Source organism: Gobio gobio, assembly GCF_949357685.1.
Source record: "Gobio gobio genome assembly, chromosome: 22".
Classification (NCBI taxonomy): Eukaryota; Metazoa; Chordata; class Actinopteri; order Cypriniformes; family Gobionidae; genus Gobio; species Gobio gobio.
Genome location: NC_137118.1, coordinates 38,103,852 through 38,129,837, shown reverse-complemented (window position 1 = coordinate 38,129,837; position 25,986 = coordinate 38,103,852). Strand labels below are relative to the sequence as shown.

General features: G+C 41.7%; 2 protein-coding genes and 2 pseudogenes across 4 annotated transcripts in view; 3 read left to right on the top strand and 1 right to left on the bottom strand.

The window, feature by feature from the left end:
- LOC307118620 (trace amine-associated receptor 13c-like) overlaps window positions 1–25,986 on the top strand; it is a gene marked incomplete at both ends in the record, with an annotated part of 186,017 nt that overhangs the window by 35,288 nt on the left and 124,743 nt on the right. The gene's annotated exons all lie outside the window — the stretch shown is intronic.
- The window catches only part of LOC307119133 (trace amine-associated receptor 13c-like), a gene marked incomplete at both ends in the record, with an annotated part of 103,551 nt that overhangs the window by 26,131 nt on the left and 51,434 nt on the right, over window positions 1–25,986 (bottom strand). The window lies entirely within an intron of this gene.
- LOC307118621 (trace amine-associated receptor 13c-like) lies at window positions 407–1,460 on the top strand (annotated as a pseudogene). The gene has a single exon. The product of its transcript is annotated as a trace amine-associated receptor 13c-like (transcript).
- Window positions 17,260–18,263, top strand: LOC307119135 (trace amine-associated receptor 13c-like; annotated as a pseudogene). The gene has a single exon. The product of its transcript is annotated as a trace amine-associated receptor 13c-like (transcript).

The following is a 25,986-nucleotide window of genomic DNA, read 5'->3' as shown; positions in this document are numbered from 1 at the left end:
TGACACCGCCGTCGGTGTGTGAATGGGTGAATGTGAGGCAAATGTAAAAAGCGCTTTGGATGGCCGTAGGTCTGTTAAAAGCGCTATATAAATGCAGTCCATTTACCATTTCATGTGTCATTGTATTAGTGACAAGCATCACAAAGCCCAGTGTAGTCTTTGTATTGTGATCATGTCCACTGATGCACCTACAGCAGCTGTGACTTCACATGAATGTATGACACTGATTGGCACAAACTGGGCACTTTAGAACACTGTGGCTATCGGCTGCCGTTTATTATAGGAAGTCAGTATTATAGTACAAAACATGAAGTTGCAGTGGTTCTCAAACTAAAAAATTTGGTTGTTACCAGGCAGCATTAGAGTGGGCGATAGATGGGTTGGTCCATCTGTTCCAAACTTATAAATGAAAGGACAGTTACGAGATCACAACAAACTCCTCACTCATGGCCTATGAGACAAATGATCATGAGACTCAATACTGCTTTCCTGCCATCAACTCATCATGTATCAAGGGAAAACGCTCCAGACAAGAATACAATATCATGTATGTGTTTTTTGCATTGCTGTCAGCATGGACTGTGTTTCTGAACCTGCTGGTGATCATCTCCATCTCTCACTTCAAGAAGCTTCACACTCCAACCAACCTGATTATTCTCTCTCTGGCTGTGGCCGACATGCTTGTTGGACTTATTGTGATGCCTGTGGATGCCATCAAGTTGATTGAGACATGTTGGTACTTTGGAGAAACTTTGTGTAACCTGTTTATGATAATCATGGCTCTGCTCCTCTCCACATCTATTTGTAATTTAGTTTTAATTGCCATTGATCGCTATGTGGCTGTGTGTCACCCTTTACTGTACCCACATAAAATAACCACAACTAGAACCATAATAAGCATCTGTCTCTGCTGGTTTTTCTCCTCTGCTTACAATATTGCCTATGTGATTAGTGGCAGATATTTTGAAAGTTCACAAGGAACAGACATGTGCTATGGAAAGTGCTATTTAATAATACATTTTTCATGGACAGTTATTGACCTGTTCTTTTCTTTCTTGTTTCCTTTGACTGTGATCATAACTTTATATTTGAGGATATTTTATATAGCGCACCAGCAGGTGAAAGTTATAAACGCTCTGATGAAGGGTGGAAAATGTGTAATGAAAGGTTCAGTGAGGAGGAAATCTGAGAGCAAAGCTGCTCTGACATTAGGAATCATTGTGACAGCTTATCTGCTCTGCTTTATTCCATACAATATCCTGTCTTTAACAAGTAGTACAGTTAACTCTTCTGCTCCAGTTACATTTCTATTATGGACTGTATATGCTAACTCAGGCATGAATCCTGTTGTCTATGCTTTATTTTACCGCTGGTTTAAATTATCAGTTAAACACATCTTAACTCTTAAAATATTGCAGCCAGGATCATCTCTCTTAGACATATTTACAAATGATTCATGATTTTTGTTGAGGAATAATGGTTGTTGTTTTTGTTTTAAACAAATACTCTGAAGTGGACAGATCATTAAAGACTCCATGTTGCCAGGGTAATGTGAGCAAAAATATATATTTTTTTGTTGTTGCTAAAATCTTCAGTTGTGTAAAATGTAATAGTTGATGATGTGGACAGAGTATTTACAGTTATTGCGTCCTGTTCTGTTCTTGTAATCAGCTGTATGACCATACACAGGCCTAGTGTTAAAGGTGCAGTGTGTAGTATTTATTGAAAGAAATGCATAATAATATACATAACTATGTTTTCATTGGTGTATAAAGACCATACATAATATACCAAGTATGTTTTTATTTCTTAGAATGAGCCATTTCTATCTCCATACACTGCGGGTCCCCTTACAGTGAAATCACCATTTTGTGCTGTTTTGTTTCTACAGTAGCCCTAAACGGACAGACTTTTAACCATACTGTTTAGATTAGATACTGTTTAGATTAAAATGTTCATATCCCGATTCAACCAGAAGATGGAGACAAATACATGTGCAAAACCAAAGCATCATTGTTTCTCATTGACTATTTCTAAAGCTCCATCACATTCATCCTTCACAGAGAAAGGAGTTTGTGCTGATCCACCTATTCTGATAAAAATAAATAAAATAAATACATACAATTAGTAACTTACTGTCAACAAATAGCCAGCAAGCTTCTTTTATACCGCAGTAAAATTACTGCAAAACTAACTACAGTAGTATTAAGCATGCTATAAAATAAAGTACACCACTATACTGATATTGTATTATTAGTATTTTTAATTTAACTGATATATATTCAATAACACAAGTTATTGCTTCACATCAACAGCTTTATTCAGGTTTAATCTTTAACATTTCCTACCTGAACTTCAATAAAATATTTACTGGAATGCCAGCATATAACCATATTTAATCAATGAACAATATACAATTATAATCTACCATTAAAATCGCAGTAACACATATTGTGATCGCTGCCGCACCTCTCATGTCCGCTTGAGATAGGGGGAGAGTAGCCTGGTCCTACCAGACTCTCGTACATTTCATTTGTACAGAGAGTCTGGCCACTCTCCATTGACAAGCGTTTACTTCCTTGAAGGCTGCTACTCTGTTGAAGTTTAAAACTATTGGATCTGCCAAGAGTCACTCTGGATCTGCCATAACCAATCGCTAACTTTTGGTCGTGACGTACACTCACCTAAAGGATTATTAGGAACACCATACTAATACTGTTTGTGACCCCCTTTCGCCTTCAGCACTGCCTGATTCAACAAGGTGCTGAAAGCATTCTTTAGAAATGTTGGCCCATATTGATAGGATAGCATCTTGCAGTTGATGGAGATTTGTGGGATGCACATCCAGGGCACGAAGCTCCCGTTCCACCACATCCCAAAGATGCTCTATTGGGTTGAGATCTGGTGACTGTGGGGGCCATTTTAGTACAGTGAACTCATTGTCATGTTCAAGAAACCAATTTGAAATGATTCGAGCTTTGTGACATGGTGCATTATCCTGCTGGAAGTAGCCATCAGAGGATGGGTACATGGTGGTCATAAAGGGATGGACATGGTCAGAAACAATGCTCAGGTAGGCCGTGGCATTTAAACGATGCCCAATTGGCACTAAGGGGCCTAAAGTGTGCCAAGAAAACATCCCCCACACCATTACACCACCAGCCTGCACAGTGGTGACAAGGCATGATGGATCCATGTTCTCATTCTGTTTACGCCAAATTCTGACTCTACCATCTGAATGTCTCAACAGAAATCGAGACTCATCAGACCAGGCAACATTTTTCCAGTCTTCAACTGTCCAATTTTGGTGAGCTTGTGCAAATTGTAGCCTCTTGTTCCTATTTGTAGTGGAGATGAGTGGTACCCGGTGGGGTCTTCTGCTGTTGTAGCCCATCCGCCTCAAGGTTGTGCATGTTGTGGCTTCACAAATGCTTTGCTGCATACCTCGGTTGTAACGAGTGGTTATTTCAGTCAAAGTTGCTCTTCTATCAGCTTGAATCAGTCGGCCCATTCTCCGCTGACCTCTAGCATCAACAAGGCATTTTCGCCCACAGGACTGCAGCATACTGGATGTTTTTCCCTTTTCACACCATTCTTTGTAAACCCTAGAAATGGTTGTGCGTGAAAATCCCAGTAAGTGAGCAGATTGTGAAATACTCAGTCCGGCCCGTCTGGCACCAACAACCATGCCACGCTCAAAATTGCTTAAATCACCTTTCTTACCCATTCTGACATTCAGTTTGGAGTTCAGGAGATTGTCTTGACCAGGACCACACCCCTAAATGCATTGAAGCAACTGCCATGTGATTGGTTGATTAGATAATTGCATTAATGAGAAATTGAACAGGAGTTCCTAATAATCCTTTAGGTGAGTGTATGTCATGCACTATTCGCCTTTATTTCTCACATGGAAGTCCGTAAAAATAAATGTGCAGCCACCTCAGTGATAACACCTTGTGCATTCGGATAGTGATTTATTCACAGTGGAGGGGAGAGTTTTGTGATCGGGAACGCGCTGCTCACGTGGTTTATAACATGATTGTATGCTGTAAATAAAATATAATTTGCTTGGTATGATAAGAATAAATGCTGCCGTAAATAATGGCCCAATTCAAATGTTTACGTGCTTTTCTTCCTTTTATTTTTTGAGCGTGATGAAATATATTGCTCTTGAAAATACTTGCCAGCATTTAAAGTAATACAAGTCTAGAAATTCATCCAAATTACAGCGAAGCGCAGCCGTACGGTGCTCTGTAGTGGTCAAAAAGGATATAAACAGTGAATTTTGAAGTGATATAATCTTGAAAACTCAGAGATGTGGATTCGGACAGCAATTAAATTACCACACAACCTTGGTGTTTGTCGAAAACAGTAGGTAATTCGGCCGGGGATATTTAGGCGGGTGGTGGGAGACGGACGGCAATAAAATCACTGACTAGCCCCTGTAAATGATGACAATACCTTCCGACCACACGAGAAACAATTACCGGAGCTTCAGCCAACTCCTTCACCACTAACGGAGCGAGCTGGAAAATCAAACTTTTCCTGGGACACAACATCATGGCCACCAACAAAACTCAGCAAAGATTGTTCTTGCTCCAGCTTTAACTTCTGGATATTCGCAAGCGGTGCCACAACGGAATGAATGGCTTTGCTCGCATCTTTTCTCTGCCACCATTACTGAACTACAACTAAACTAGCGCACAACATCAACGTCATCGTTCTCAGCCACTCCCTCTGTTCGCTGATTGGACCAGTGAAATATTTTTTCGGAGAAAACCTAAGACTATACCGCAGTCCCAGACGGAGTACTGAAGGAAAATGAAAATTGAGCGGAAGTACGTAGGAGGGCAGAGCCAGGCAAGAGGGAGATTGGGGTCGGTTGCAACACTTTATGCATTTTCTTCAGTTTCTCAGAGACTGTTTTTGTTGGAAAGCCAAAATTTTAATACATTAAACCCAGATCTGTCAACTACCCACCCACACCGCTGTAACCTGCATACATATGATAACATACATACAATTTATACTTGGAAAGTCAAATGTTGCAACTGACCCCATAAGAGGGAACGGTTGCAACATTCATTAAAATGTAATAAAAAGAATTCCTTTAACATCCTATTGCAATTTCTTTATTTTATCTGTACTCAGACAGGGTCTTCACTAAGTTAAATTTAAGACTAAACTATTTCCAGGTAACAAGTAACAACCAGGTTTTGGTTAATTACCTACATTGTGGCCTAGTCTGACAGTATTTACTTAAAAAAGTATTTTTTTGCAGAAGGAATGGTCACATGTGGCTTCTTTCTTCCAGAAAGGTAGATGGGCTATATGAACATATCTAGTATGAGTATCATCACTCTAGCTCATTCCTGATTGAAGGAATAAGCAATGTTGCAACCATCCCCACTCTCCCCCCACTCTCCCCCCCCCCTCTCATACACATTTCTCATGCCAGCTTCTGTGCTTAATTTAATCTTAATTAACGAGTTTGTTTGCCCATATAGGCTATATATATATATATATATATATATATATATATATATTACTAATATGGACAGATAACTTACAGTTATTGTGGCCTGTTCTGTTCTTGTAATCAGCTGTATTAAACCAAATGCCTAGTGTTAAACCATACTGTTTAGATGCAAAAGGGAATTCAAATGTTCATATCCCGATTCAACCAAGACAAATACTTGTGCAAAACCAAGGCATCATTGTTTCTCATTGACTATATCTAAGGCTCTATCATATACATCCTTCACAGAGAAAGGTGTTTGTGCTGATCCGCCTATTCTGATGAAAATTATGAATTGGTCGCGAGTGAATGGGAACGGCCTTTATTAATGCACTGAACGGTTGCTTAGTTGTTGCAATGCACTAAAATACTGTTAGCAGCCCATTCTATCCCCAATACAGGAAGGCTGCTACAACAAGAGGGTAAAGTTCGAAGAGTGCTGAGGACTGTGATCTGTCCTGGAGTTGGGGGTGCCATGGAGACGTGAACCAGCGTCCTTGCTAAAAACCTCCGAAGCCAATTGAGGGGGCTACATCTGTGAATAGTTGGATATCGACGGGGGAAGAAACAAGATTATTATAGAAACAAGATAGGCTGTTCCACTGTTTTAGAAATGTAATCCATAACTTAAGTTTGTCGTAGCAAGCCTGAGATATGGGAATGATGTCCTCTAGTGTGTGCACCGAAGAGGTGAAGGAGAGAAGATGTGAAATGAAAGGGCGGCCTTGTGGAATGATGCACATTGCGAAGTTTAAGTGGCCGAGCAGGGAGAGGAGTTTGTGTTTGGAACAATTTGAGCTGTCTATGAGGGGAGATGAGACAAGGATGAGTCTATCTATTTTTTTCCAGAATTTTAATGCAGAGGAACTCGATGGATGTGGCGGGACCCATGGTTTTCTCCTGGGTGATGGGGATTCCGAGCTTAGAAATTTTTTTTGAACTGTGAGGGTATGAGTGGCTGGGATGGCGTCGGGAGGTGAAATTATTAGAAAATCGTCTAGCGGGTGAATGAGGTGAGGAATTGCGTAATTGTTTGACGGCTTCTAATAACATGTCGAAAATTTTGGGACTGCTTTTGTTTCTGAAAGTTAAGCGTACGGCGAAATAGAATTTCCCATGCCAGCGTACCCCGAATAAGTGCCATGAATCCGGATGGATAGGCATCACTTTAAAAGCGGAAGTGATATCGATTTTGACAAACCAAGCGCGATTTTTATCATGTCGACCACCTGATCTATGTCATGGTATTTGAGAGAAAATTCGTTGAGAGGGATCAAGTGTCAGAGATCAACGAGGCTCCACTATCACCCAATCACAGTGTTCGATGTCACCAGAGTTCTCATCACCCGCACCTGCTTTACATCTCATCAGATATACTCACCATCCAGTCTGCATATATTTATGCTGTCAATAAAACTATGTTTTATTAATATCATCTTTGTTGTGAGTCTCTGTTCCGTAACATCAAGCTGTTAATGCTTGGGAACGGGGAATTATGCGGAGCTGACAGATCGATTATAAGGCGATTTTAACTGAACATTTTATTGTAGCCACTAAAATGGGGCTAATACGAAAAACTTTGAAGGCAGGATCATCAAAAGTGCTGATCATGAAGGGCCTTGATTTGACTTTTTTAATCAGGTTGTCTACGACGTCGGGCTCTGTGAGAGCGGATTGGAGATTATTACAGATTATATTTTGGGAGAGCGGACATTCCACACCGGGTTTAAAGCGGTGTTTGAGGCCAGATAGTAGATATTTATTGAAGTCAGTGTTCGGGTGGTAAGCTAGTTTGATAGATAGGCGAGAAACATTCACAGGAGTCGATGGGTAATTTTAAAATTATTTATTGACTGCTTTAAAATTATTTTTAAAATTATTTATTGACTGCTTTGACTCATGGGCACCGCTGCAGAAATGGCAAATATGATAGTGGCAGCACTGTCTGGAACACTTCTGTTGAAGCTGTTGCATGGCTATCTGTTGTTTGAAAAGGAGGGAGCTCTTCCTCCAAAATCTGGATTTGCATTGGCTGCAGGTCTTGGCACATAGCTGGTTGATTTTACTGAGGCTGAGGCTGAGTCCGGGCAGGGGGGAATGGAGGGATTAATTTGTGGGCATGTCATGGTGGAATGAGCCACTGACCTACAGATCGCACGTGAAATGTTCCTGTAGCCCAGGAACAGCTTGCTGTGTAGATCCGGGTCGAGTGCGCCCCAGTAAGGGCTTGCTGAGCTACCCAGACAGCCCACTTTGCGGTGAAGAGCTTATGGTAGGTGTAGAACTGCAATCCTCCATAGGACAGAGCTAGCTTGGCTATAATTGACAAATAGTCATTCAATTTGCGCCGCCTATGGGGGAAGACTGAGCATATAATTTCAGTGAAACGTCTGAAAGCAATTGTGAACTCGGAAAAATGAAAGTAAAGGTGACGAATGTGGATTTGGGTTTTTTAAGGTAACTGAAAAATTCCTGCAGTCTATTTGGCGGTTTGACTTGGATACAGGAATCAGAGAAGAGAGCTCTACATCCGCACCTGACAGGATCTGGGCTCGGATGTTGTAAGACACTTGGGGTGCCTCTGAGGCGACTGCGTTAGATGGGACGGGCATCGGTTTTGCTGTGAAGAGAGAATATTGTGATTTTGCTTGGAGGAGAGAATTGATAGGGATAGGAGCCGGGGCTGTGATTGTCTGTGGAGGCAGCCTCACACTTGAATCAGCCTCTGGGGCTTGGGGAAGTAAACTGAAAGAAGCATGATAAGCAAAAGTAGTTTGGAGATCATAAATGTGGGCTTGTGCTGCACGCAGAGGCAGCCTCACGCTTGCTGGAGCTGCAGGCCACTGAAAAGTGGAGGGATTAGTGACTGTAGAAATTTTTTTGATTTGGAGCCAGAGGCGAGGGCTAGCTTGGCGAGTGTTTAGCTGTTCGGACAGGCCGGCGGCCGCACATAGAAGCCTGGGGCTCGGGTGTGATGTCAGGCAGAGAAGAAGCGGTTCTAGATTGCAGATTGCAGCTGAAAAACCGGAGTTAAGTTGGCCTCGTAGTTGGATGGGAAGAGTTGGAGTTGCACCATAGTAGCAAAAACTGGCGAACCATATGCTGATAAACTGTCAATGAACAGAGGTCTGCTGTATATGTATATGTACCTCGTCTCGTTGATTGAGTTGATTAACTGAATGCGCTCCACTCGTGTTGAGTTTGGTTTAATTATCTGAATGAGCTCCACTTGTGTTTAATTTGATTTAACTATCTGAACGTGCTCTTCCAGAACTTTAAGTCGGCCGTCGCAAACATCTTTTTTTCTTATCAGTGCCAAAGAGACTCAAATAACTCTGTCGATTTTTAACATTCAGGCAAGTGTTATACATCATTATAATCTGTTAAGTTTTTACTTTTATTTGTGTACAGTCAAAATAAAAACAAAATGTTGTGCTTTTTGCAAAATAAAGAAAACAAACATGGTGCGCGATCTGCAGCCTCTGATCTGATTCTCTTCAGAAAAAGAATTGTAACTTTGTGAATACTTATCACAAAAATACGAGACATATGTCTAAAGAAACGTTGAAATGTCAGGTTTTAAATAATGTAAATCATTCAATATAATCAAATATTCTCTGTTTATGTAATCTGTTTGAAAAGAGAGACATGTCAGTCGTTCATCCGCTAATGCGCCAAGCCCACGGAGCGCATGTTATTTTGAGATTAAAATACTACAAGATCCTTGAGAGCAGAGTCAACGCCCACATCAACTCAAACACATCAAGAGAGTGTATGTGCTTTACATCGTTTTGAGACGTGCTGTGGAATAATCCTGGAATAATTTACCTCATGAAAAGCTGTTTATTTCTAAGAGCAACGGATTCAGCCACTGATCTTGAGGTAAGTTTATTCTGTTAGTGTCAGTGAATATTAAACCGCAAAAGACAGTTTAAATATGAATCCTGCTGCAACATAAAATGTCATAGACGCAAGACTGTTTAGACAACATTTCTTTGGTCTGTTTGCTGGACAGATTATGAAGTGTTTATTGTAAAATAGCCTAGTGGCACATCAATAAAGCTTTTATTTGCACATTTCTGCTCAGATGCTATAAATATAGTACCAGTAAAACATATTTTGTTTCATATTGTTGTTTAAATATTATAGCCTAATGTTATTTTTTAATTTAATATATGTGATGCAATCTGGGAAAACACGTCGGATGTCTCGCTGGAAGGTTTTCAGCAAAGTCGAAGTATAGGTAAAATTGGGTTTTCCTTAAATTATTATTCTATAACATCTTGTCTATCATTTCTAAAAAATATCATGGCAAAATTCACTTGTTTAGTGCAGAAAAATAGCGATTTATAGCGGAAAGCTGAAAAGACTGCGTCTTCTATGTTTTAGATCATGCCCGGCAGAGGTGCAAAAAAAAGAAACGGCCATAGTTTTTGCCCTCTTAACGCCACAAAGACGTTCATCCATCAAAATAAACCTGTAAATTCTAAATTCTACATGAATAAAGATGTATCTAAGCACATTTCCCTCCAGTCCTATGTAAACTACGGCACGCAAAGTTTTTATTTATTCAACGTTATCGTACGAGAGCAGGGGTGTCGTGTAAAAGTCCTTCAAATAATATATATAAAAATTTTTTTCAAATTTTTCAAACAATTCTCTCTTTGTAAACTTTGTTCAATGCATGCGAGTGCTGCCGTATGTTCTAATATGACCAGTCATTTTCGCCGTCATCACCCGGTTGTAGTGCCAGAAGACGCGAATGAGAAGTTGCGCGCCGTGAGAGAATGTGTCTCTGTGCACTCATCCGTGCGAATATTGAGTTCTCTTTCAAGTCTTGCTCTTGAACGGACAAACTCACACAAAAAGTATGTCAACATGTCCATCTTGATGAGTATTCTAGCAGACATAGTCTGTATAGGCCTTAAGTAAACTTTATACAGTCGAGAAAGACGACGCATATCCATGCATTAGGTCTTAAAGGGGCAGTAGCCTTTACTGCTGTCTGTTTAATGTCAAACAACAAAAGACAAGGACATCACTCACTGCTCTTGATTGAATAGCTTTTGTAAGTTTAATAGGATTAATCTTTAATTTATACAGTCAAATATGCAATGTTATTTTACATTTGATCAATTTCTGTACCTGAAATGTTAGACGTACCGGAAAAACCTGAAAAGCATTTTATTTTATTAGTAGCCTATCTTTGCTCAATAGTATTTATTTGTGCTGCTGCTTGTATTTAAATTATTTGTTCTTATTATTTTCTTTATTTTTATTTGACAGTAGTCCTTTTTACCCTGAACATAGCAAATACTGAACCGTACCGAAAACGTGAACCTAAAACCGTGATACAAACTAAACCGTGAGCAATCTGTACCATTATACCCCTAGTATGCGAGGGGGTGCCAAAAAATTTAGAAAATTTTCAAAGGGTGCCATGACTGAAAAAAGGTTGGGAAACACTGCCCTAAACGATCATATAATGGATTATTTCACATCCAGAGATGAAGGATCGATGATGGAGAGAAGTTACTGAAGAGAAGTGAGTTAGATGTGCTGCAGGTGCGCTGTGCTTGCTATTCTAAACGTACACTAGACTAAATTATGCCATCATTGGACTAAACGTCTGTGCGATCTAAACATACAACGGGTGATCACAAGTTCAGAGACTGCCCATGATAAACAATAGAAAACGTATTTCACTACTTACTAAGTTGCTGTTCTCTTCTGAGTAACGTTAGATAGTCCCCTTGTGTAGAGATGTAGCTTATACATTCTAGTTTTCATATTTTCAGATTCAGTTCAGACCTTTATTTTGAAATAGCGATGAACACGGAAAAAATGAACGATTTGTAATCAACCAATTTGTTTTCATGCCAGGAGTTCAAAATATAACATCAAGTCAATTTTTCGAGATAAAAATTTCTGGAAATGTTTTAAATATAAAGGAAAAAAATATATAGATTTGCCATTTGATGCAGCAGTGAGCTATAACGCACATTTTCTTTTATATTTATTCAAGGTTGAATTCAAATCAAACACTGATAAACTGCCTATACTTCTGAATAGGATGTCTACTTCATAAAATGTATGAAAATTATGGAAATATGTGGTTCATATCACTCAAACTGAAGTGGAGATGCATACATGGTCAGTATGGAGCTTGGATGTCATCTAGAGGAAAAGTTGGGTACTGCGCCCAAACAAAATCTTACTGAAAGTGAATTTTTTTATATATCAACCTAAAATTTTGAACACAACTCGTTCATATTTCTGGCTTTGATTATCTTGTAGTTTTAGAGTAAAACATGTTTTGTAAAATACATATTATAAAATATTATATAAAATATTATTATAAAATATATATTTTTACATTTTCATAAACGTAAACTTTTATAACTTTTTTATTTTTTACTTTCATAATTTACTTGACATCTACAATAATCTGCCAAGCGTCTTCTTTAAAGCAAGACCAACCGTAGGTCTATATTCCAAAGCATGCTTGAATTACAGCCATTTAAGTTTGGATAGTGCATTTTCATGTCTATGCGAAAAAAGGGGTGGCGATTATTTAAATCTGTTTTTCTCAAAATTCCTTTCCTAAAAATCATAGCGATCAGCCGACTTCAGATAACCATAACTTTTGTTTCAGACAAGCCTTGAAATAAATAAAAATATATTTGAAAAGGGCTTGGTCCAAGCTTTCATATGATATCAAAAGGGAATATCAAAATCTGTTAAAGGGAAAATTTCACCATGTGATGGGTTTTCATAGATCACATCACATATGTTGATTGTGAAAAGTGAACAGCACGAGTAATAAAGGACACTTCATTAGATGCGTAATATGTCAGAAGACTTTGCCATGCCTAATTCTGAAACCCATATCAGATATAAACCACTTCTGATTAAGTTTTGTTTTGTAGAAAGCCTTTCTTTAAAGTGAATTTAATTTTGTATAAATTGTATCTTAATTTTAATCAATGGTTTTAATATATTTGCTTCTTATTTAATAAAAAGCAAATATAGCAGAAAATAGCCTTAGCGCTGGCGCGATCAAATTATACTCAAAATTATATTTGAGTATTGTGTGTATTGGATAGTGTACAAAATCAAATGATTCGAACATTTTTGCCATTGAAATTACTAGAAAAAAGTGTCCCAATCAACCTGCGACCTTGTCTGACTTCTTCCATCTCGGCCGGGTTCAGCCAGAGTGGCAGCATTTTGCGGGCATAACTACACCGCAACTGCACGCTCCACCTGTGGAATCTCCATGTACCCTTTGACCGTCTATGAAGGTAAATTGATGCCATAAAGAATCGCAAGCGCAGGGTAAGATTTGTGAAAGTGTACATAAGATTGCAAGCGTAAATTAAATTTGCATGCGCAAGGTAAGTTTTGTAAAGGTGTAAATTGCCTTTCAAGTGTAAGAAAAAAGTATTTGTAGCATTTTACTGTTATTCGTAAATATAATTCATGTATTGTGAAACTGCAGCTTCATGTTAACTCAAAATAAATATGATCTGTATTCTTCTGACTTCCATTTTTCCGTGCTAAGACTTTTGACATGTTTCTTTCGCCAAAATACGGCCAAAATCATTAGACGAGTATCACAGTCAGGAACTGCAAAACAGATTGACCGTGTAAAACAAACCTTTGTGTAAATAAAATAAACTGATGCAAATGTCTAAATGACTTGTTGTGTACGTAGGGCAAAAAAGTTCCCGAAAGAAACCGATTTGTACAGTTCCGTCTTTCTTTAAGCTGTGCTTGTGCATATGCAGCGGCTTACTTGGATGACATTGTCATCAATAGTAATGACTGGCAGCGGCATGTGCAGCATTTGCGAGCTGACTTGCGATTTTACCCAGGTCAAAGCTGCTTTATGTGGTGGACCGTTATTGCACTCTCCTGATTTTTCTCTCCCATTTCTGTTGCAGACTGACACATTGGACAGGGGGCTCGGGGCGGTCCTATCCCAGGAGGTGGGGGGTAAGGAACGGCCGGTGCTGTACGTTAGTCGGAAGCTCTCTAAGAGAGAGACTAAGTACAGCACCATAGAAAAAGAATGTTTGGCCATCAGATGGGCTGTCCTCACCCTCAGATATTATCTCCTGGGAGGGGGTTCACCCTCTGTTTGGACCACGTGCCCCTGCAGTGGCTCCAACGCATGAAGGATACCAACGCGCGGATCACCCGTTGGTATCTAGCTTTACAGCCATTTAAGTTCAAGGTGATCCACAGGCCGGGGGCCCAGATGGTCGTTGCCGACTTCCTCTCCAGAAATGGGGGGGGGGGGGGGTAGAACCCCGGCCTGAGTCGGGCAGTAGGGGTATGTGGCAGAGGGGCAGTGGTTTAGCGAGGTCTGTACATAGAGAGAGCCGGGAGAGAGACAGTATAAAACCAGAGGGAAATCAACAATGGAGGAGAGAGAGACTGACTGGGAACTTGTGCGGACACTGGGAGCTGGAAAGCTGAGAGAACAGATTGTTGGAAACAAGTTATATAGGTATGAGTTATTGAGAGCACTGTGAGAGCAACATTTACTTTGTGTTGGACAAAGAGAGTTCTGAATAAAAGCATGAGTTCCAGTTACGACCCTTGTCCGACCCTTGTCTTCTTCCTCCTTGCTATTTGAACTTTGTTACAGCCCTCCACATAATTTGCCTAGCATGGATCTTTTTATTCACATAACTGGCATACCACGGCCCTTTGCATATCTTGGCCTATCATGGCCTTTCATGTAACATGACCTACGTGGCCTTTCTGTGTTAATTATAAATATTAACTATTTATGCCTTCATTTGTCATAATTTAAAACTAATTTGATTGTTATTTTAGGATTTCCAGTTAAAAGCCTCAACTGGTGGATATCAATGTGCAACTTTTTTAAAATATATTTTTGGGTGTAGCAGCCTTCGTCTTCAGGCAGGATCAGCCAAATCTGCATCCCCGGATTTGGACTAAGGACAGGGCCTACACCAAAGAACTTTGCTATACAACTAAACATGAATTGTAGCTCACTACCATCTGTTATTACTTCATGGAATAAATACCATGCACAGTCTTCCTAGTAGAAATGTCATTATTGTGGAAGATATTTACGTGATTTGCTGATAAGCATTTAAAAATATCCTCTATTTAATAATAATAATAATTGTAACCTGATCATAATTTACACTCACCTAAAGGATTATTAGGAACACCTGTTCAATTTCTCATTAATGCAATTATCTAATAAACCAATAACATGGCAGTTGCTTCAATGCATTTAGGGGTGTGGTCCTGGTCAAGACAATCTCCTGAACTCCAAACTGAATGTCAGAATGGGAAAGAGCAATTTAAGCAATTTTGAGCGTGGCATGGTTGTTGGTGCCTGACGGGCCGGTCTGAGTATTTCACAATCTGCTCAGTTACTGGGATTTTCACTCACAACCATTTCTAGGGTTTACAAAGAATGGTGTGAAAAGGGAAAAACATCCAGTATGTGGCAGTCCTGTGGGCAAAAAACCCTTGTTGATGCTAGAGGTCAGAGGAGAATGGGCCGACTGATTCAAGCTGACAGAAGAGCAACTTTGACTGAAATAACCACTCGTTACAACCGAGGTATGCAGCAAAGCATTTGTGAAACCACAACAAGCACAACCTTGAGGCGGATGGGCTACAACAGCAGAAGACCCCACCGGGTACCACTCATCTCCACTACAAATAGGAAAAAGAGGCTACAATTTGCACAAGCTCACCAAAATTGGACAGTTGAAGACTGGAAAAATGTTGCCTGGTCTGATGAGTCTCGATTTCTGTTGAGACATTCAGATGGTAGAGTCAGAATTTGGCTTAAACAGAATGAGAACATGGATCCATCATGCCTTGTTACCACTGTGCAGGCTGGTGGTGTAATGGTGTGGGGGATGTTTTCTTGGCACAGTTTAGGCCCCTTAGTGCCAATTGGGCATCGTGTAAATGCCACGGCCTACCTGAGCATTGTTTCTGACCATGTCCATCCCTTTATGACCACCATGTACCCATCCTCTGATGGCTACTTCCAGCAGGATAATGCACCATGTCACAAAGCTCGAATCATTTCAAATTGGTTTCTTGAATATGACAATGAGTTAACTGTACTAAAATGGCCCCCACAGTCACCAGATCTCAACCCAATAGAGCATCTTTGGGATGTGGTGGAACGGGAGCTTCGTGCCCTGGATGTGCATCCCACAAATCTCCATCAACTGCAAGATGCTATCCTTGAATCAATGCCACGTTAAGGCAGTTCTGAAGGTGAAAGGGGGTCAAACACAGTATTAGTATGGTGTTCCTTATAATCCTTTAGGTGAGTGTATATCCAGTGAAAGTTATAAACGTTTATTGCGAAGGATGAAAGTTTTGCTATATTCCATACTATATATATTGACTACAGTACTATCTTCTGCCACAATGGCATTTCTAATATGGACTATGTATGGTAACTCAGCTCTGAATTATCTTATTTATGCGTATGAATGGGAGTCAATGGAATCCCACAAGTCAGTGTGACCTCCTCTTATAAATAAATAACAAAACCATTTGTAGAGGTTATTGTGCTTTAATGTTCAATAGTATTAGTGGCAAGCATCACAAAACCCAGTGTAGTCTTTGTATTGTGATCATGCCCACTGATGCACCTACAGCAGCTGTGACTTCACATGAATGTATAACACTGATTGGCACAAACTGGGCACTTTAGAACACTGTGGCTATCAGCTGCAGTTTATTACACAGGAAGTCAGTATTATAGTACAAAACATGAAGTTGCAGTGGTTCTCAAACTAAAAAATCTGGTTGTGACTAGGCAGCATTAGAGTGGGCGATAGATTGGTCCATCTGATCCAAACATATAAATGAAAGGACAGTTAGGAGATCACAACAAACTCCTCACTCATGGCCTATGAGACAACGATCATGAGACTCAATACTGCTTTCCTGCCATCAACTCATCATGTATCAAGAGAAAATGCTCCAGACATGAATACAATATCATGTATGTGTTTTTTCATTGCTGTCAGCATGGACTGTGTTTCTGAACCTGCTGGTGATCATCTCCATCTCTCACTTCAAGAAGCTTCACACTCCAACCAACCTGATTATTCTCTCTCTGGCTGTGGCCGACATGCTTGTTGGACTTATTGTGATGCCTGTGCCCCCACTTCTGATTCCCAAATAATCTTACAAAAAAAATTATGACTTTGAGAATTGAAAAACGTGCAATGAAAAACAAAACACCTGCAATAGTTTAACTTTGTAATGTTGTTGAATCATTGAAAAATATAATAGTGTGAGAAAGTAATAGATCAAAACATAACTTTTAATTTAAAAAAGCAAATAATGTAAATATTTCAGTGATGGTTTAGATGAACAAAATATAGGCTAATCAGTGGCTGCTCATAAGCTCAGCTTCTTGTACGTCTTCTCACCGGAACGGGTACAGAAACGGAGTGGCGAGTTCACAATAGCAGCTTATGATGCTGTCCACTGCAACTTCTGTGTGGGACTTGCTTTTTTGTGTCTTTTGTATAGTATGCAAAGTCATTTTACTGGCAGATTTGGAAAAAAAAATGCAAGAAAATAACTATTTTTAGGCAGCATCAGAGTGGGTGGTAGATGGGTTGGTCAGTCTGATCCAGACACTGTATAAATGAAAGGGCAGTAAGAAGAGCAGAACAAACTCCTAACAGGAGGAGACTCACTCATGGCCTATGAGACAAAGGATCACGAGACTCAGTACTGCTTTCCTGCCATCAACTCATCATGTATCAAGGGAAAACGCTCCAGTCATGAATACAATATCATGTATGTGTTTTTATCATTGCTGTCAGCATGGACTGTGTTTCTGAACCTGCTGGTGATCATCTCCATCTCTCACTTCAAGAAGCTTCACACTCCAACCAACCTGATTATTCTCTCGCTGGCTGTGGCCGACCTGCTTATTGGAATTATGATGACTGTGGATGCCATCAAGTTGATTGAGACATGTTGGTACTTTGGAAACACTTTGTGTAACCTGTTCATATTAATCATGGCTCTGCTCCTCTCCACATCTATTTGTAATTTAGTTTTAATTGCCATTGATCGCTATGTGGCTGTGTGTCACCCTTTACTGTACCCACAGAAAATAACCACAACTAGAACCATAATAAGCATCTGTCTCTGCTGGTTTTTCTCCTCTGCTTACAATATTGCCTATGTGATTAGTGGCAGATATACTGAAAGTTCACAAGGAACAGACATGTGCTATGGACAGTGCTATTTAATAATAAATATTTCATGGACAGTTGTTGACCTGTTCTTTTCTTTCTTGTTTCCTTTGACTGTGATCATAACTTTATATTTGAGGATATTTTATGTTGCACATCAGCAGGTGAAAGTTATAAACGCTCTGATGAATGGTGGAAAATGTGTAACGGAAGGTTCAGTGAGGAGGAAATCTGAGAGTAAAGCTGCTCTGACATTAGGAATCATTGTGACAGCTTATCTGCTCTGCTTTATTCCATACTATATCTTGTCTTTAACGAGTACTACAATAACCTCTTCTGCTACAATGACATTTCTATTATGGACTATATATGCTAACTCAGGCATGAATCCGGTTGTCTATGCTTTATTTTACAGCTGGTTTAAAACATCAGTTAAACACATCTTAACTCTTAAAATATTGAAGCCAGCATCCTGTCACTTAGACATATTTAAAAATGATTCATGATTTTTTTTTAGAGGAAGAATGGTTGTTGATTTTGTTGTTGTTGCTGTTTCTTTCTTTTTCTCCATTTGATAAAGCACAAACAAATGTATATATATTTTTTTGTTTGTTTTTTGTTTTTATCTCTGTTTGTAAAATGAATGTGACCTTATAGGATACCAGAAGTCTTCATGAACAATAAGCTCATTAACAGGGAAAAAAACATGTAAGGTATTGTAAATGAAGTCTGGGCATTATTTTAATTTTAATTATCTGCATAACCCATTAATTGTGGATATAATTAATTTATAGGCCTCAAAAACATAATTATACGGTGGAAAAACGGAAGAAACAACACCTTTTTGTTGCAATAAATTATCCAATAAGATTAAATCAATACTCTGAAGTGAACAGATCATTCAATACTTCATGTTTTCAGGGTAATGTGAGCAAAACATTTTTTTTTGCTAAAATCTTCAGTTGTGTAAAATTGAATAGTTGATGATTAATTTCCCCCTGAATCAAAAGTTTTACTAATGTGGACACAGTACTTACAGTTATTGTGGCCTGTTCTGTTCTTGTAATCAGCTGTACGACCGGCCTAGTGTTACATGTACTGTTTAAAGGGAAATGGGAATATAAATGTTCATATCCCGATTCAACCAGAAGATGGAGACAAATACATGTGCAAAACCAAGGCATCTTTGTTTCTCATTGACAAATTCTAAAGCTCTATCACATTCAACATTCACAGAGAAAGGAGTTTGTGCTGATCCGCCTATTCTGATGAAAATATGAAAAAGCCACACTGTAAAAAAAGACATAAAATTAGTTAGTAATAGTAACTTACTGTAAAAAAATAGCCTGCAAGCTTATCAATTACTGAAAAGCTAACTACAGTAGTATTAAGCATGATGTAAAATAAAGTACTTCATTATACTGATATTGTATTATTCGTATTTTTAATTTAACTTTTCATTTAATATTTATATTCAATAACACAAGTTTTTGTTTCACATTAACAGCTTTATTGAGGTTTAATCTTTTACATTTCATAGCTTAACTTAAATAAAATATTTACTGGAATACTAGCATATTAACCATATTTAATCAATGAACAATATACAATTATAGCATCCCAGTAAAATCACAGTAACACATTGTGCCTGTAGAAAATAAATGTTGGAAATATAAATATAAAAATGTGAAGACTAAGGGTGGGTTGCACCAATAAGGATTAATCTTAAATCTAGATTAAATCAAGGTTTATCTATAATTCTGCTGCACCCAACCTTAAACCTTGATTAAAATAAGCAGGTTTACATTTAAACATTATTTTGATCTGCTATTGAGTCCGGGATGCGAATACGTCACTCATCTCATTGTCGTAAAAAGAAAATAAGAGAGGAATAATATATTTCGGATCTAACGGCAGTGGTGATGATGGTTGAGTGCCAGTGATCACTGCTGCACCTCTCATGCCCGCTTGAGATAGGGGGAGAGTGGGGTCGGTTGCAACACTTTTTGCAAATTTTTTTTTTCAGTTTCTCAGAGACTGTTTTTTTATTGGAAAGGCAAAATTTTAATACATTAAGCCCAGATCTGTCAGCTACCCACCCACACCGCTGTAACATGCATACCATATGACAATATACATACAATTTATACTTGAATAGACAAAATCAAATGTTGCAACTGACCCCATAAGAGGGGACTGTTACAAACAGAGGTGACACGGATAACAGAGGCAGGTGAAAGCAGAGTTTATTTGCTGAACCAGGACGTGAGCAGGTGCGGTGAGAGTCAGAGCGAGTGTTTCTGGTGAATGCTGGATATGCTGGTTATACGATACGTTTCTTAAATGTTGAACACAGGGACAATGGATCGAAGGAGACGAGGACCAGGAGACAGGACGAGACGAGGAGACACTCAGGGTTCGTTGGAGATCAGGTAGGTAATCAGGTGAGTCAGAGGAAGCAAGCATGTAGAGTCATGTGCAAACGTTACCAGACAGTGACTGAGTGTGAGCGTGGTGCTTAAGTGCAGGTGGTGATTGCTGTGGTGATGACGTGCAGGTGTGTGTGCTCAGTACTCAGGTGATTGGGATCGTGTGGTTGTGAGAGGGTGGAGCCTGGCGTGCTTGTAACATTACCCCCCCTCCACGGCCATCTTCTGAGGGCCGAGGACCCCGACGCCGTGGTGGTCGACCTCTACCCCGAGATGCCGGTCGATCAGGGCGGGTAGTGTGGAACGTCTCCAGCAGATTCGGGTCAAGGATGCCTGGGTACCCAAGATCGTTCTTCAGGGCCGTACCCCTCCCATTCCACTAGGTACTGGAGTTGACCACCACGACGCCGGGAGTCCAAGATGTCCTGGACCTGATATGCTGCGCCGTCGTCAATGAGGAGTGGAGGGGGAGGCTCCGGAGTAACGCCAGGCTCTGGGGAAACAGAAACAGAAGGGTAGTGAGGTTTCAGGAGAGACGGGTGAATCCGGTACTGAGGGAGTAACTGGAGTTTGTACGTCACCAGATTGATCTGCTGCAGGATGTTGAAAGGGCCAATGAACCGGGGACTCAACTTCTTAATCAGCAGACGCAGTCTGATGTCCCGGGTGGACAGCCAGACCTTCTGCCCAACCTGGAACGTTGGAGCATTGGAGCGGTGAAGGTCAGCTGTCAACCTGCGTCTGCAGAGTTCCCGTTGGAGTTGATGATGGGCTGAGTCCCAGACCCTCTCACTCTCCCGGAACCAGTAATCAACCGCAGGGACGTCGGAGGGTTCCCCGGACCAGGGGAAGAGGGGCGGCTGATAGCCGAGTACGCTCTGGAACGGAGTCAGGCCGGTGGTGGGTTGTCGAAGGGAGTTCTGTGCGTACTCGGCCCATCCTAGGAACTGGTTCCAGGAGTCCTGGTGGCCGTGACAGAAGGTACAGAGGAAACGGCCAATCTCCTGGATCTTTCTTTCCGTCTGCCTGTTCATCTGAGGATGGTATCCGGACGTGAGGCTTACGGTCACACCTAGGAGTGCGAAGAAGGCTTTCCATACTTTGGAGATTAATTGAGGGTCTCTGTCTGATACGATGTCTTCGGGGATGCCTTAATACCGGAAGACGTGGTTAAACATGGCTTCCGCGGTCTCCAGGGCTGTGGGGAGTCCTCGTAGTGGAAGCAGTCGGCAGGACTTCGAGAAGCGATCCAACACTACAAGGATACAGGTACAGTTCTCAGAATTGGGCAGGCCTGTAATGAAGTCTACCCCTAGGTGTGACCACGGACGGTTGGGAACGGGCAGAGGCAGGAGTTTCCCAGCTGGCAGGTGTCGAGGGCTTTTAGCCATGGCGCATTCCCGGCATCCCCGCACGTACCTTCTGACATCAGCTGGCATGTGTGGCCACCAGAAGCGCTGGTGTAGCAGCGAGAGGGTTTCATTGACCCCAGGGTGACCAGTGCCCAGTGGGGTGTGCGAGGAGTGAATGAGAGGGATGCGTTGTGCTCGTGTGATGTACTGCAAGCCCGGAGGACAGCCCGGCGGCACGTTGGTGGAGGCATTGGTAGAGGGCAAGGTCTCTTCCGACCATGTGATGGGACTGAGGAAGAGCTTCGTGGGGAGAATGGGTTCCTCTTCTTCTTCGGATCGTTCCTCGGGGCCGTGGATGCGGGAAAGGGCATCCGCCTTGATGTTCTTGGCCCCTGGCCGGTAGGAAATGTGAAAGTCGAACCTCGTGAAGAAGAGTGCCCAGCGAGCCTGTCGGGGGTTGAGTCGTCTTGCCTCTCGGAGATACCCCAGGTTCTTATGGTCAGTGAGGACCAGGAACGGATGTTTGGCGCCGTCTAACCAGTGCCTGCACTCCTCCAGTGCGAGCTTGATGGCAAGGAGCTCTCGGTTGCCGATGTCGTAGTTAACCTCCGCCGGGCTGAGCTTGCGGGAGAAGAAGGCACATGGATGGAGACGGCTGGGGTTCCCCTGCTGCTGAGATAGGACCCCACCCACCCCGGTGGTGGAGGCGTCCACTTCCACGACGAATGGGATCTCGGGATCGGGATGTACCAAGAGGGGAGCTGTCGTGAAGGCATCCCTCAGGGTCTGGAAGGCTTGGGTGGAGGATGGGGTCCAGGACAGAGACTTGGGCTTGTTGCGGAGAAGGCTGTTGAGGGGACTGGCGATGGAGCTGTAGTTCTGGATGAAGTGTCGGTAGAAATTGGAGAAACCTAGGAATCGTTGCAGTTCTTTAACAGTAGATGGGGTTGGCCAGGACCGGATGGCTTCCACCTTCCTCTCATCCATCCGGATGCCACTGTGATCAATGATGTAACCGAGGAACTGCACTGAGGACTGATGGAAGGAGCATTTCTTGGCCTTGAGGTAGAGCTGGTATTTCCTCAGGCATTGAAGGACCTCCGCAACGTGACGGCGATGGTCGGCCATGCTCCGGGAGTAGATCAAGATGTCATCAATGTAGACCAGCACGAACCTGTGGAGACACTCCCGGAGCACCTCATGTATGAAGTCCTGGAATACGGAGGGGGTGTTGGCGAGTCCATATGGCATCACGAGATATTCGTAATGACCTGTGGGCGTGACAAAGGCGGTCTTCCACTCGTCCCCCTCACGTATCCGGATGAGGTTATATGCGCTGCGGAGGTCCAACTTCGTGAACACAGTGGCACCACGGGGATGTTCCAGGGCAGCTGGGACGAGAGGAAGGGGATACCGGAATTTGACAGTGATGTTGTTTAGGGAGTGGTAGTCAATACAAGGCTGCAAGCCTCCGTCCTTCTTTGCCACGAAGAAGAAACTCGAAGCAGCAGGGGAGGTGGATGGACGGATGTAGCCTTGCTCCAGCGCCTCCTTGATGTAATCCTCCATGGCCTTCTCCTCCGGAAGGGAAAGGGGATAGATTTTCGGAGATGTAATGCCCAGGTAGACAGCAGTATAGGCAGAGATTCTGGGTCAGCCGTCTCTGCCGCTCAGCCGATGTCAGTCGGGTGTTCTCCAGTTGCATGGGCTCGGGGTTGGGTTCTGGAGTGCTGACATCACCTGGTCAGCGGAGGAACAATGACGACTGGCCCTGGTGCTCTTCAATGCACGACTGCATACGAGTGATGAAGCGGATGGAGAGTTGGATTAAGCGTTCTAGCCCGATGGTATCCTCGTATGAAGCGAGATGCAGCCGCACCCGAGGATCCAGACACTGTCGGTAGGTCGTAATCAAGGACTGCTCGTTCCATCCACTAGCAGCAGCGAGGGTTCGAAACTGTAGAGCATACTCCTTAACAGTGGAGGTACCTTGTTTCAGATGATATAACTGTTCTCCGATCGACGCATTCCATGATGGTTTCCCAAAGACCTCCTTGAAGTGAGACATGAACCCCGACAGGGTCTGGATCACTGGACTGTCTGTGGACCACATGGATTCCACCCAACAGAGCGCTTTACCGGAAAGTTGAGATGTGATGAACGCTACCTTAGCGCAGTCGTTGGGGTACAGGCGCGGCTCCAGGACCAGCGAACATTGTAAAAGGAATCCGTTGCAATCCTCCGCTGAAACAGAGAAGGGCGCCGGTCTGGCCATGGGACTGGCGTTCTCAGGGGGCGAAGAAGCGGTAGTGTGGATCCCGGAAGTGCTCGCCTGTGAAGGTGCAGGTGCGCTGGTGGGGAGAGCTCGCTGAACGGCGTCGACGAGCTCTTCCGGGGTGCTCATCCTGGTGCGCTCTGTTGGTCCGGTAATCTGTTACAAACAGAGGTGACACGGATAACAGAGGCAGGTGAAAGCAGAGTTTATTTGCTGAACCAGGAAGTGAGCAGGTGCGGTGAGAGTCAGAGAGAGTGTTTCTGGTGAATGCTGGATATGCTGGTTATACGATACGTTTCTTGAATGTTGAACACAGGGACAATGGATCGAAGGAGACGAGGACCAGGAGACAGGACGAGACGAGGAGACACTCAGGGTTCGTTGGAGATCAGGTAGGTAATCAGGTGAGTCCGAGGAAGCAAGCATGTAGAGTCATGTGCAAACGTTACCGGACAGTGACTGAGTGTGAGCGTGGTGCTTAAGTGCAGGTGGTGATTGCTGTGGTGATGACGTGCAGGTGTGTGTGCTCAGTACTCAGGTGATTGGGATAGTTGTGGTTGTGAGAGGGTGGCGCCTGGCATGCTTGTAACAGGGACGGTTGAAACATTCATTAAAATGTAATACAAATTATTCCTTTAACATCATATTGCAATTTCTTTATTGTTTATTTTTACACAGACAGGGTCTTCAAGTTAAATTAAAGACTAAAAGAGGGGAAAAACTATTTCCAGGTAACAATTAACAACCATGTTTTGGTTAATTACATACATTGTGGCCTAGTCTGAAAAGTATTTACTTAAAAAAGAGGATATATCTGCTGGCTATTGAAAGATGTAATTAGTAGTTAGTAATTAGTAATTAATGACTTTTTAGAGTAACTTAAACCATAATACTGGTTATATAGTTTACATTAACACTGACAGCTATGATAAAACTTACTATGCTAGCTTAACACAATAGCCTTAACACATGGTATCTATATCTTTTAGAAGCTAAGAACACACTGATTAAAATTATGTAACTTTATAATGCTTCATGCAAACAGTTTAGACAGTATGAAAAAAATACTGGGCAGTGCTGTTAAGTGCAGAGATATTCACTCCGCCAATCATGCCAGTTGTTTTTTTCTTATCTCGGTTCATAAATTATGCTGCCATTTTACTCTATCAATTGATACTATAAATATAGTTCCAGGCTTATGAAATCTACAAGCACTGCCGCAATGCTTTCATTGCATGTTGCTGTCAGTGGCGAATCCATCATGGTGGAGAATATTAATCGTAAATGGAGGTTTTATTCGTAGGTTATAATTCTAATCCCTGATTTGTTCATCTGTGTTTACAATGAATTGGTGCAACACAACTAAAATTGTACTAATATGGACCTTACAGTTATTGTGGCCTATACTGTTCTTGTAATCAGCTGTATGACCATACACAGGCCTAGTGTTAAAGCATACTGTTTAGATGGAAAAGGGAATTCAAATGTTCAAATGTTCATGAGACAAATACATGTGCAAAACCAAGGCATCATGGTTTCTCATTGACTAATTCTAAAGCTCTATCACATACATCCTTCACAGAGAAAGGAGTTTGTGCTGATCCGCCTTTTCTGATGAAAATTATGAATTGGTCACACGCTGATATCCAAATTAGATGTCTTAAGAGTGGCCTCAGAGCGGGTGAAATTTGGAACGGCCTTTATTAATGCATTGAACAGTTGCTTGTCACAATGCACTAAAATATTGTTAGCAGCCTACTCGTTCCCCCACAGGAAGGCTGCTACAACAAGAGGGTGAAGTTCGAAGAGCGCTGAGGACTGTGATGTGTCCTGGAGTTGGGGGTTCCATGGAGACACGAACCAGCGTCCTTATTAAAAACCTCCAAAGCCAATTGAGGGGGCTACGTCTGTGATTGTTCGGATATCGAAGGGGGAAGAAACTAGATTATCATAGAAAAAAGATAGGCTATTCTACTGTTTTAGAAATGTAATCCATAACCTAAGTTTGTCATAGCACGCCTGAGATATGGGAATGAGGTCCTCTAGTGCATGCACAGAAGAGGCGAGTGAGAGTAAATGTGAAATGAAAGGGCGGCCTTTTGGAATGATGCGCATTGCGAAGTTTAAGTGGCCGAGCAGGGAGAGGAGTTCGAGTTTGGAACAATTTGAGCTG